Source organism: Rattus rattus, chromosome 1 (assembly GCF_011064425.1).
Source record: "Rattus rattus isolate New Zealand chromosome 1, Rrattus_CSIRO_v1, whole genome shotgun sequence".
In the NCBI taxonomy this organism is placed as follows: Eukaryota; Metazoa; Chordata; class Mammalia; order Rodentia; family Muridae; genus Rattus; species Rattus rattus.
The window spans coordinates 216,642,226-216,655,838 of record NC_046154.1 but is presented as its reverse complement, the minus strand read 5'-3'; the positions used below and the strand labels follow the sequence as shown (position 1 = coordinate 216,655,838).

The 13,613-nt window shown below is 40.3% G+C and overlaps 2 pseudogenes; both read right to left on the bottom strand.

Annotated features, from left to right (window-relative positions):
• Positions 1-11,181: 11,181 nt before the first annotated feature.
• Positions 11,182-12,611, bottom strand: LOC116886757 (annotated as a pseudogene).
• Positions 12,612-13,244: 633 nt separating this feature from the next.
• On the bottom strand, positions 13,245-13,361 carry LOC116890591 (annotated as a pseudogene).
• Positions 13,362-13,613: the final 252 nt, after the last annotated feature.

Sequence of the window (13,613 nt, the reverse complement as noted above, 5' to 3'; positions counted from 1 at the left end):
TATAACTGTCTCTACTTCATTCCTTCCTATTCTTGGGTGGCATTGGTTATGTTTTGATTCATTTTAATAAGCAAGTATTCATCCTGTTCTCTCCATGAAAACCTGAGTGAGTCAGTGGACAAACTGAAAGTCTGTTGTCATATCTGGGAGAACATCACTCAGCACAGTTGATAGTACTCTTCTTCCTGAACACATTATCAGTGCCCCCCCATAGGAATGTCGTCTTTCTCATATGCTCTTTCTCTATGGGTCTATCTTTCTCAATGTCATACACCAAATGTTTATTCAGTTCTTTTTGTATATTGTCATTTTTCTTAGTGAGCTTACTCAATGTTCAAATTATTTAAATATCTGTTTAAGGTACTTATAAGGTGTTCAGTATAAAATTCATGAATTTTTAGCTCTATCTTCCCGAGATCCAGAATGCTGGTACTACATCTGTACTCAAATATTTAACAAATATCTTCCCTGTAATTGCTCCCAAGAGAACTCAAAATCCTCCCCACAAGCTACAGGAAGAAAAACTGTAAATATTCGACTCTAACATAAGTTTGTTTCAACAAAAATGTCCATTGGCAATTTTGAAGCTATTTTGTGTTTAATCCAACAGTTATCTAATGAGAAAATCAGAAAATATTAAGAATAATCACACTCAGATACCTCACCATTGGAAGGGTTACAAATGCAGATACAGGGAAATCTGTACTGGAATTGAAAGTATTAAAACATATAGTCATGATGTTAGGCTTTAGGTATCTAAAGAAAGACATTCAGTGAAAGTTTTTTTTTTTTTTAAGTGGGACTCTAATGTTTATTAAAGCTTCCAGGATCACAGAAAGGATAAGATAGGGAGTGGCCTTTATTTAAAGGGTTGGTAAGAAATGTAATATCATCACAAAGAACCACATTTTAATAAATAAAAAAATGGAAGAGTTTGAAAGATCTTTTAAAGTACAGGGTTGCCTTTTTTAATACATGATAGTGGGGAAAACTGAACATAGACAGGTAAACACTGTGAAGACCTCATACTACTGACTTAATACTGTACCTGAAAGCTCTAGAACAAAAGGAAGAAATCCCTGAAAGGGAAAAGTGCTGGAATAAACAAATAAACAAAAGACATACAGAGAATCAGTGAAACAAAATGATTCTTTGAAAAAAGCAATAGAGTAATAAACTCTCATCTAAATTAAGTGAAAGGCAGAGAAAAATATCCACATTAAGAAAACTAGAAATGAAAAGGGGCATAGCAGTTGACACTGAGAGAATCCACAGAATCATAAGGCTATGCCTTAAAAACTTGTTCTCCACCAAATTAGAAAATCTGGATATGTACCAATTACCAAAGTTAAATCTAGCTCAGATAAGCAATTTAAATAGACCACCAACTCCTAGTGAAATAGAAACAGTCATTTAAAGTCTCCCAAACTAGCTAACATAAAAAGCCCAGGGCCAGATGGTTTTAGCACAGAATTCTACCAAAGTGTCAAAAAAGAGATTATCTCAATAGTCTTCAAATTATTCCACAACATAGAAACAGAAGAAACATTTCCCAAATTGTTTCCTAAAACCACAGTACCCTGATACCCAAGTAACATAAAAACCCAATGAAGAAAAAGAATTACAGGTCAATTTTCCTTATGAACATAGATACAAAAATACTCAAAATTTTCACAAACCATATTCAAGAACACATCAAAAAACATCAACCACCATGATCAAGTCGGCTTCATCAAAAAGTTTCAGGGTTGGTTCAACATATATAAATCGATAAGTTCACCATATAAACAAATTGGAAAATGAAAACCACGTGCAGAAAAAGCCTTTGACTAAATCTAACATCCCTTTATGATAAAAGCCCTGGAGAGATTAGATCTAGAAGAGACATACCTAAACATAATAAAGCCAATTTACATCAAGCCTATAGCCAACCAACATCAATTTTAATGGTGAGAACCTCAAAGCAATTCCATTAAAACAATCTAGATTCCACTAAAACAAAACATATAAAGAATTTGAAAACTAGATAACAAGAAAACAAATAATCCAATGTGTCCTTGTTTCTTAATTAAAAATATTCATTGAATAAAGATGCTAACAGCTAATAGCTGGGTAGAAGAATGGTAGGTGAGGTTCTAATTCCTGGGCTTACGGCCTGAGAAGAGACCATGAAGAGGAGACATAGATGTGGAGAGAGGAGAAGATGCCATGGGGTAGGTGTGTCATGAAAACCTGGCCATAAGGGCTGGCCAATTGGAGTTAAGAACAGCCCAGGTAGACCATATCAAGATATAACATGGAGTTATTGATGGGGAAGTAGATTTTTATAGTTTAGAGTGTAGATATCTGCCCATCTTTAGTGCATTCAAGGCTTATTATAAATATAAAACTTGTATGTCTTTTATCTGGGAATTGAATGGTCAAGATGGGGTAGAAACCCCCAATTGAGATTAAATATGTATTACAACAGATGGCAGTTCCTTAGGAAGATTGGAATCAATCCACCTCAAAATCCAACTACACCACTCTTGGTCATATACCTAAAGGACACTTCATTCTACATTTAAGACACTCTCTCAACCATGTTCACTGCTGCTCTACTCATAATGGCCTGACATTGGAAACAACCTAGATGTTCCTCAACAGAAGAATGGATGGAGGAAACGTGATACATTTACACAATAGAGTAGTACTAAGCTATTAAAAACAATGACATCATGTAACTCACAGGTAAATGTATGAAAGTAGAAAAACTCATCCAGAGTAAGGCACCCCAGACTCAGAAAGACAAACATGGTATGTGTGCACTCATATGTGGGTATTAGTTGTAAAGTCAATGATATCCAAGCTATAGTCTATAGAAAAATAGACATTAGATATAGAGTAAGGGACTAGGAGGGATAAATAGATCTCCCTAGAAAATGGAAATTGAATAGACAGTTATGAGTGGATGGGAGGGGCTGGAATAAAGAATTAATTGGGAAGAGTTGTGGAGGGGGAGAGAATATGGGAGAGATGGCTAAAATGAAGAGACTGTTGAAGGACAGATAGTATAGAAACCTACTACAGCAGAAGAAACTTCCTAAGACAGTCATATATGAAGGCAGTGGAAATTAAATTGCCAAATAATGGAGAAGACAAAGCCCCCAACTCCCCATCTCATGTCATCAAATAAAGTTTCCAATTCTGGTTACCTCTAACTGAGTTGTTGGCCAAAGGGGTCCTCTGGGAAGCTCCAAACAAGCCAGGCTCGCCAATACTATAGCGTTGCTCTCCACAGACTGATAGCAGAGCATTGCTGGAGTCAACACCTGTACGACTCACTCAAGATGGAGAAACTGAGTCGGTGCCCATGCACAGCCTTCATCTCATCTTCTAGCATCTTTGGTACAAGAAAGGTCTCTTTGTGTGACCAAAAGAGAAACACAAGACCAGCTCACAGCTTAGATCCATAATGGCGTCCTGCCTATACTATATGCTAGGACATTGGCGGCATAAAGAGCCTGCATAAGTATTTGATTTAAATGAAGGTACATTCCACAAGATGGAACCATACCTCAATGGCACTGCTTGAGTAACTAAAGCCCTGAGATAGGGCTTGGACCTAGAATAAAACTAAATAGCAATACAGTAACATTCTGCCACCTCGTTCAGCCATGTTCAGAGAAGCCCATCCTTCAGAAGATGGGGACAAATAGAGACACAGCAGACACCATGCAGTGTGTCTCAATCAAATCTCTCCCCTCAGGGCTCAGGGAACCCTGCAGAAGTGGAGGTGGAAAGAGTATAAGAGCCAGAGGGAATGGAGGACGCCAAGGAAACAAGGCCCCCTATGTCAAAATGGCCGAAGTTCTTAGGAACTCATAGAGACTGAAGCAGCAGGCACAGGGTCTGCACAGGTCTGCACCAGGTCCTTTGTGTACACGATATGGCTTCCAATTTAGTGCTTTTATGGAATCCCTGAGCCTGTGAATGAGTTGATCTCTGGTTGGTTTTTTTTAATTGGGGGGGGGGAGGTTCTCGTGGGCTCTTTTCTTCCTGTTTGGTCTTATTCTGATGTGTTAATTTTGTATTATATCATTATTCTTGTTTTATTAAAAAAGAGAAAACATTTACTTTTACATAAGAACCAGCAGTCAAGCAGAGGAAGAGAGAATCTCATCTTACTTGGGTTTTTATTTTACCCAGAAAAGGCCAAACTACAATAGCTGAAACAGACTGAGACTAGCATCCACTTCTTCCCGAAGTCTCCACAACCCTCTCTATTTCTCCCAGCACCCTTACCTGCACTGAAATTAACTGTGTCTTTTCTTACCTCCCATGCCATTTTTGCTTTGGAGGTTTTGTTATGGAATCTTTACTGACGTACCCAGTTGCTTTAATCTATATATATATATATATATTTGTATATATATTAAAACCCTGTTCTACAAGCAATATATCAATGTTCATGTCTATTGCCATTATTTTCTTCAAACTCCAGAGGCCCTATGTATAGAAGAACAAGGGCTTCCTTTCTACTTTGAGGAATGTTGGAAATAAGTACTTGACATGGAAACTTAGATGCTAAATGCAAAAGTTTTGGCAAGGGCCCTTGCTGTGCCATAATAATGGTATCATAATAATCTATATTGTGAGAGCATTGTGAAGTTTAGCCTAACTCATGTGTTGCACTTAGCACTCTGACTAGACTGGAGGAACTCTCCTTAACTGTGTATACTTTTCTCATTACATTAAAATATACTCAAAATATCAAAAAATTATGTAACTCTTAAATAGAAAAATCTTTAAGACATTGGAACATTGGATGTGTCAATGATTTGTTGGTTATGACTCCAATAGTTAATATTTTGATAGGCACATTTTATATTGTCAAATTTAAAGAAAGTGAGAAGTAATTCACAGAGTGGAAGAAAGCATCTGCAAATCATAGCTGACAAGAGTTTTTCAGATGCTCGGGCTTTAAACGTTTGATAAAATCAAGATCCAATCGATGTGTATGCTTTTGAATAAATATACACATGTAAGACTGTATATCTGCTAAGTTTGCATACTTAAAATATGTGTAAATCAGATATTGTCTTACATATGGACTCAATATATTATAAACCTTTCTAAATTCATACATACATTATATACATAATAATAATGCAAAACATAATGTATATATATATGTATATACATATTATAATATATTGTATATATTACATAGTATATTGTCATATACTATATAATTTATTTTATATAAACTATGTATTATATTATTATGAAATATATTTTATAGATATTATTATACATAAATTGAAAACGCATTGTATACAAATTATAATAGAATTCTACTGAGAGAAGCCAAAAGATGAAAATAACTCAAATATCCTTAATGAATGGATAAACGAATTATTGGTGCACATATATACTGGAAAATTTTTCACTAATAGCGAAAATTCAGTAATATGCATATAGCCACATGGACAAATTGTGAAAGCATTAAGGTAAGTGAAAGAAGTTGTATCCATAAGACTACATGTTGTATGAATTTATTTACATGAAATATCCAGAATGCAAAAATCAGTAAAGCAGAAAACAGATTAATGGCCAAGAGTAGCTGGTATAGGAAGAGATAAATAAAAGGCAATGGCTAATGACTGCTGAGTTTCCATTTGTGGTGCTAAAATCCTTCTAGAACTGATGGGATGGCTTCTTATCAGAATGTTGTGCTCATTGTACTGGAGTTAGAGAAAGGACTGAAGGAGGTGAAGGAGTTTGCATACCCATAAGAAGAACAACAATATCAACCAACCAGACCCTCCAGAGATCCCAGGGACTAAACCACCAACCAAAGAGTACATATGAAAGGACCCATTGCTCCAGAGGATGGCCTTGTCTTGCATCAGTGAGAGGAGAGGCCCTTGGTCCTGTGAGGGTTCTATACCCCAGTTTAGGGAAATGCCAGGATGTTGAGGTGGGAGTGGGTGGGTGGGAGGAGGAGCATCCTCATAGAAGCAGGAGAGGAGGGAACTGGGAAAGGGGATAACATTTGAAATGTATATACATAAAATATCCAATAAAATATTGTCAGAGATGAGAAGTTGTGTCTCAGGTGTCAGAAGGACAGAGTATAAACCGATGGGAGAAATTTCAAAAGCCATCAGAAAGTTGCTCTTAGACCAAATTTTACAGAACCTTGAACATCATGTGCAGGAGTATGTTATTAAACTAGCAAAATTACAAGCCATGCATGGAAAGGCTTTACTCGGGGATCAACTGCTATAAGAGATCTAATGTCCCTGCAATATTTTGAATGGATGGATGGCAGACAGGGCATCTAAACAATACTTGAGAAAAAAAAACATTAAAATTATACTAATAAATCGAATTCTCCTGTGCTGTTTTATTGTTTTAAGCAATCTAAAAACCAAGAACAAACAAACAAACAAAAAAAAACACCCACAATTCTAGTGTTCACTTTTTGCACATTCCTCCTACTATAAAGCTAAAAGTGGTTAGATCAGTGTTTTCCCCAATACAATGGCTTTAAATCCTCCTCCTAGAGTACTTTACTTTACAGGGAATGCTGCCTTCATAAACTATTAATGGATTACAGGCCTAAGCCATTTTTTAAAATGCTTCTCCTCCTCCCAAGCAACTCTCAAGCCTCCTCAGAGCTGTGAGCTGATCCATGCATGTAAGAACAAAAGCTAAGGTTGCTAGCATTTCATGGCCAAGAGTCAACTGTGACACCTTCAAGTCTAACACGTAAGGCATAGAGATCTATCTGTGATGATGATGATGGTGGTGGTGGTGGTGGTGGTGGTGGTGGTGGTGGTGGTGGTGGTGGTGGTGGTGGTGGTGGTGGTGGTAGGTAGGTGTGGTGGTGGTGGTGGTGGTTGTGGTGGTGGTGGTGGAGGAGGGAGGAGGAGCAGGAGGAGGAAGAAAACCACTGGCAGTTGGCACATTGGGCATGCCAAGAATGCTGGCAGGAATTCTCTATGATCTAGTACTGGCTGACTAGCGCACCTGCTGATGAGAGGCTCCTGGCGCCTATCACTCTTTGCTCGTCTGGGTAGTCTAAATGCTACCCTACCATAAGTCTGCAGTTGGCCCATACAGATGTCTCATTGTGTAGCTCCCTATTTACACATTTGACTGACTTCTAAATTAATGCTAAAAATTCTCATTCCAATGTCAAACTAAGAACTATTTCTTTTATTCTAAAACAACACCACATAACAACTGGTATTCATGCAGGGCCCTTCATGAGCTTCCAAGCATCCTCTGCCCTTCTAGACTACGTTCTGCTGTTCTTCCTCATTGCTCTCAAATCTCATGGCTCATTCTGTACCTGCTGATAGGAGAGGTGATAGGAATAAAACACAGTAAGTATGCTTCCTGCCTTAAGATGCTACACCTGCCCCATAGACAAACATCATACTGTTTTAGGGACAAAGCTATCTTTCAAATGTGTCATCTCTCAGAACTGTTTCAAAAATGGCAAAGTTCCATGCCAAGCACCGGAAATTGGAGACATACCTCCATTCTAAACAGATTCTAACTTTGTTTACTCATGGTGTGCAAAAATTTAGGAGAATCAGACAAGGCAAGGCAAAAGGGTTGTCGATACTCATCAAGGGAAGTGCCAAAAGCATCCAGCTTTTGTTTTACAGACTGCCCCTCCTTACTTGAACAAGAAAGCATGCCTCCTGCCTAAACAACCCAAGGACCTACCAACTTATAGATACACCACAGTCACTCTTCATGGGCATGAGCAGTAGTGATATTAAAAGGCAGTTGGGTGCTATCTTATTACCTACCGACCTTAAACTGTACTGCGACACGACAATCCTCAACTTCTTTTAAGTCATTAGCAATCATATTTCTTGATAAAGTGTTCTACAAACATTAAACATTATGCAAAGTTTGAGGACCTGTGGAGCTGTATGCCGTTTTACAAGGTGAACACATTCTTTGCCTTTGCATTATAAGTCACTGTAAGATAAAAATCTATGTATTTAAGATGCAGGTATAATCTTTAAATCCTAAGCTGTTTCCTGCTAAGTGAGTCATGTGATAATAATCCCATGCAGGCGTCAGAGATTCTCACTGAAGACTTCTATAGTAAATACAGCACAAGGTGTCAGCCTCATAGAGAATGTATCGTGTGTGTCTGCTGTCTGGGGACATATGATAAATGTGCTGAGTGAGCTGGAAACAACAGGAGAGTGTGGCCTGGAAGTAATTAGGCATGGCTATGCTTCTACGCTGTTAATGAGCTCAGATGATTATAAGAAAACTCAGTTCATCTTTGCGGTTTTGGTCTTATTTGAGAATTAGAGGCTGAGCTTAATTTCCGAGACTTTGTTTTCCTCCCTGAAAACCGGTTTTTATATATACTCAAACTGCCATCCTCAACCATTCTTCTAAATGAATGATCCCTAGACTTTTTAGTCTGACCATTATACCTAAAACCCTAAGGGGCCTAGCAATGTAATCCTCCAGTTTGGAGCACATAGTAGACACCTCATAAAGTCAACTTCGTCTTTCAATAGAAAGACGGCAATTCTAGTCCTACATCTGAGCTCTCACAGAGAGGCGCTTGCCACTTTTTGTCTAGCTCATTTGGAATCTCACTGAAGTTCTTGGTGGGACTTTTTCCCCATGTCTGTTACAACATATAACAGTTACAGTTACAGTTAAATAGAATAGGTTGAAAGTTTTAAAATCATGTTCACTTTGCAAGCTAAAGTCAATCTGACATTTTACATCAGAAGATTCACCAAATATTCCTTCCTGCCTATCCAATAACTCCCCCCCACCATGTATCTTCCATGATGATGGAATGGAAACACACAGGATATTCAGCTGTATCTGAAATTCATACATAAAGTCCCCGGGGTTAAGACCAAATTCACTGTGGTATGCCTAGTAACCATGGATAAGATCACAAGTTTTTATCGTGATCTATATCAATTAATAGAGCCCACTATGTCAAGGCAAACATACAACACATATATGTTTGTGTGTGTGTATGTGTATATATATATATGTGTGTACCAATAAATATATAAACATATACGTGTACATATGCACACATATATGCATACATATAGAAAGATACTATATAGATACACACAGACACAGACACACACACACACACACACACACACACACACACACACAGGGAAACTCAAGGTCTAGATTTGGATGGTGGCAGAAAACAACTTCTGGTTTTGTCTTAATTACCAAACAGAGACCCCAGACATTTTAGTTGGAAAAATGAATGACTTCCGTGTGTCCTAGGTCTGCTTCATATCTATTAGCACTCAGAGCAGAAAAGGGATGATTAACTGAGACCCCAGGAGACAAAGGGTTTACAAGGCTCAATTTCAGAGAGAAAACTTTCTTCATGACTCTGAGGACAAAGAAAACATGTCACAGAGAATGAATGAAGAGCCTCCTCCAGCTTCTCCTCCCAGTAAAGTGCATGAAATTTTCAACTGGATCCTCTGGAAGAGTTGTCATTCAATGCTGAGCCATCTCTCCAGCCCCAAACCAGTAAATCTTATAGGCAGGCCATCTGGTCTCTAATTCCCTCCTAGGGAGCAAAAACAAAATTCTATGAATGTAGGAACTAGAAGTGCTATAGGAAAAGAAATAAGCTAGAAAATGAATTCAACTTCAGATATTAAGAAATATTTGAGTGCTGGAGAAACTGAACGAAGAAACACATGACAAACAATGTGCCCTCAAGGCTAAAACCTGTGGCATAGAGCCAAACAGCTCTGGAAAGGATGCACAACTTGTGCAAGAAATGCAAAGTTCTGAGATCCAAACACACTGCCCAGGCAGGAGACACCAGACTCCCTGTCACCCAAAACAAAGTGAGGGTGGCTTTTGCTCACATCACATAAGAGGCCACCAGATGTCAGTGCCAGCTAGGAAAATAGAAAGCATCTTCAGGGGCCTTTGAAACAGTTCCTGTAAATTCTCATGAGGTTATATTGAATACGTGTTTCTGATTCCAACTATAAAGAGAACTTCAGATGTAGGGATTCTTACGCACCTCAAAGTCTATTAATAAACACGATAATGAGTTTCCATTTCATTCATGAAATAGGGGAACACACATTGGAAGACAGAAGCAAAGGTTTGTTGTAGACAGTAAATAATTTTAATGAACTTGACTGTCAGGAACAGTCCTGTTCAGGCTCAGCATACGGCATGATGTACAGGAAGAGCTGTCTGGTCACATGGGCATTGTTTAATTGCAAAGCCTTCCTTGCATGGCCCTTGCTAGTTACCTTGCTTCTGGGATTTTGTATGTTTGCTGGATTTTGTTTTGTTTGATAAATGAAATAGAGTCTGTGTATTAAGAAAGTAGAAAGCATCACTTTCTGGCCATGGGCTAGAGAGCTAGGAAGAAGACAGCCATTCAGTCGCAGAGCGCCGGGAGAGCTCTGATTCCTCATAGATTTCTATATCACTTGCAAACCTTGTCAAACCTTGTCTCAGTCAGAAAGGGTTCTTGTCCTGCCCAGCAGGGTTCTGTTACATGTTTTGTTTATTCATTTGTTCATTTTCTTTTGTTTTATGGACTGTTTTTTGTTTGTTTGTTTAAAGTAATTTTTATTGCCCAGGATATTTTTTCCCTTGTGTCTTGCCTTTTTTCCTTTTTTTTTTTTTTGGTTTGTTTTCATTTTATAGTTATAAACTCAAGCTTAGGGAAGTTTGTTTTTGTCCTGGAAAACAAAACAAAGACTAAACAAAGCTTTCATTGTATCATTTGCAAACCTGACCTCATTTAGAAAGAGATGTAATTGCATGGTTAGAACACAGCTTCAAGCATAAATGATGTATGTGTGACTGGTGGTACTAAGAGGAGACGATGTGCTGTTGACAAGATTATAATCTGATGGTGGCATTGCTGAAAAAAAGCCCTTGCAAATTTCTAAACAACAATAAACTCTGTTAGGAATCTCTAAAGTGTTTTACAGGCCAAAAAGGGAACAAGGTTAGTAAAATGCCCCAATAGAGTTTGAGTAAAATACTGGATATGAGAGTTACTGGAATTGGGCATGTAAAAATAGGGTTGTAGGTGGGGATCATGCTTACAATAGGTCTCAGATTCAAATTACAATACACCACTTCACAGGCCACATGTATTCCCAGGGGCTCTCGTCTCCCTCAGTAAGTGCTGGCAGAAGGTGTGCTCAATCGTTTTCCAATATAGATGCCGAGCCCCAAAAGCAACAGGTGAGAAAGGGAGAGAGACAGGGTGAAGACCTCCAGGAACACTGCAGAGAAAATGTCCCCTTTGTTCGTGGCTCCACTCTTCCTCATGCTTAGAGACACAGCACGTTTAGGGTGTCTGAAACGGAACTCTTTGGGTGGGATGTTTTCGGGTCTACTGGACCAGTCTGATATCCAGTCTGCAGTTTTCTTCAAAGCCTCAACTTCTTTTTCTCCTTCTACAGCTTCTTCTTCTGACTGAGAGCTGCGGTCCCTGCCGGAGTGCATCTCAACATCAAACGTTACCTGCCTGTCTTCTTGTGGTGAAGGGCTGTCACAGTGAGAACTGCCTCTTGAGCTGCTCTGTCCCGACTCACGCTGTGCATCCAGAGGGATCTTCTCCATGTCTCCATTGTGGATGGAAGACGAGGAAGGAACGTGCTCCAGCCCCCATTCTTCCCATTTCCATTATCATTGCCATTGCTGCTGTTCATTGGTAGCTCCTCCCAGCAACTGTTGAGACCACTGGGTGGGGTAGAGGCTGCTCCCCTTCCTCACAGTTGTTGTTGTGGTGGTGGTGTGGCGGCGGCGGTTGCACTAAGTGAACATGGTTTGGAGGCTGGAAGCGGCACGGCCTCAGGACGACAGTATCCGGCTCTCAGGCAGCAACACTAGGGACAGAGTCTTACCATTTAGCCTTGGCTAGCCTGGAATACAATATATACACGAGGTTGACCTCCACTGCAGCCACATTCCCAACCTGTACGCATATCCTATTTCTTTATCTTTACACTGATTCTTTGTGAATTTCGCATTATGCACCCCAGTCCGACTCATCTCCCACTCCCTTTGTACCCATTCTTCATCCTTGCAACCTCCCCCAACAGAGAAAAAAATCTCGATGTGGAAACTGTAGTGTGTCACAGAGTGTCCCATAGTATACCCTTTGTCCACAGTCCTTTCCTTGCAAACGTTCATTGCAATGAGTCTGCTACAAGGCCTCTGGCTTCTGCTACATCATCAGTAGGAGCCTCAATAGTCTTCCTCTCAGATATCCCATTGTTTCCCTGTGTCATAAAAGTCCTGTAGTTTTGGGTCTCTAAGACCAGCCGCTTCATGCACCCCAGGAGTTCACCAGTGAGGTAGATGTTAGAGAGGGCCAGTTCTCAGCCCTGTATCTGGGTCTGAGAGATGACTGAGTTGGCCAGCCTACTTACTGGCTCTTCTGTTCTTGTGCCCTTGACGGCTCACCCACACCCTTGCAAGCAGGGCCAGCTCTACCTGGCTACCAAGGTGAGGTGCAGGGCCAACTCTCCCAAGTGTTTCAACTTATCAGGGTCATGGCCAGGTCTCCCACTCCATGATCCAAGGGCCAGCTCTTCCATCTGCTGTATACAAGGAAGGAGAAGAAGACATCCCTCCTTCACCAATGCCAGAGAACAACAGAAGAGAGGCAGGGCTGGCTCTCCCAAACTTACACTCTCAGAGCCGACTTAGCTGCAACTCCAACATGGTTGGTGGGGATAGGGGGATGGGCTATACTGCAGCTAGCTAGGCGTGGGAACGTTCTTCACAGCTCTCAGACACCAACATGGCTCCAAGTGGCAGCCCAGACCAGAGAAGTCTGTCTGAGCTTTTGTGGTAACAGACCCCTGCTGCTGCAGGGCCATGGACCCAGATATGGCCCCTGGTGGCAGCACAGGCCAGGTCTCTACCATGGTCCCAGGTGGTATCATCCGCTACTCACAGCCTTGAGTCCCCAGCTCTGTCTCTACTCATTCTGCCCACACCCTTCTGTTTCTCTCTCCATTTCTCCACCGCTTACTTCCTTCTTTTAGTAGATCTGGGGGTTTGGGGTGGGGGTTTTGGTCTCTGAGTGTCTAGGGTCATCTTAATACTGTTCTCAAGAGTGCTATACTGAGCTCGTGAATTATGGGGCCAGACAGGGGTCAATTCAGGCATGCTCTGTCCCCTAGGCCTTCGTGGAGTTGAACTGGTGGTCATCTCAGACTCATTTTTTTTTCAGGAAATGTTAGATGTCCATAAGTCAGAACACTGAACACAGACATAGCCTGTCTCTTCTCTGTCACCTACTGACAAACATGTGACATAGCAGCAACGTCTTCAGGTGCAAGGTCATATGATTATTTTAATGCCTCTCTTCTCAGCCCTACAACATCAGCGTCCCCCTCCCCCAAAGCTATGGTCTCAGAAAACTTTTTCAGGGAACTGAAAGGTGCTTCAGATTCTTTTTAAAAAGTGGAGCACTGTTCGGTTTACTTGGAGAGTTGCCTCCACCACAGAGAATCAGATAAAACAAGCCACTCCCCATTTCCACGTGGAACATGCATTGCTCAGGATTGACATGCACTGCTCAGGATTGACAG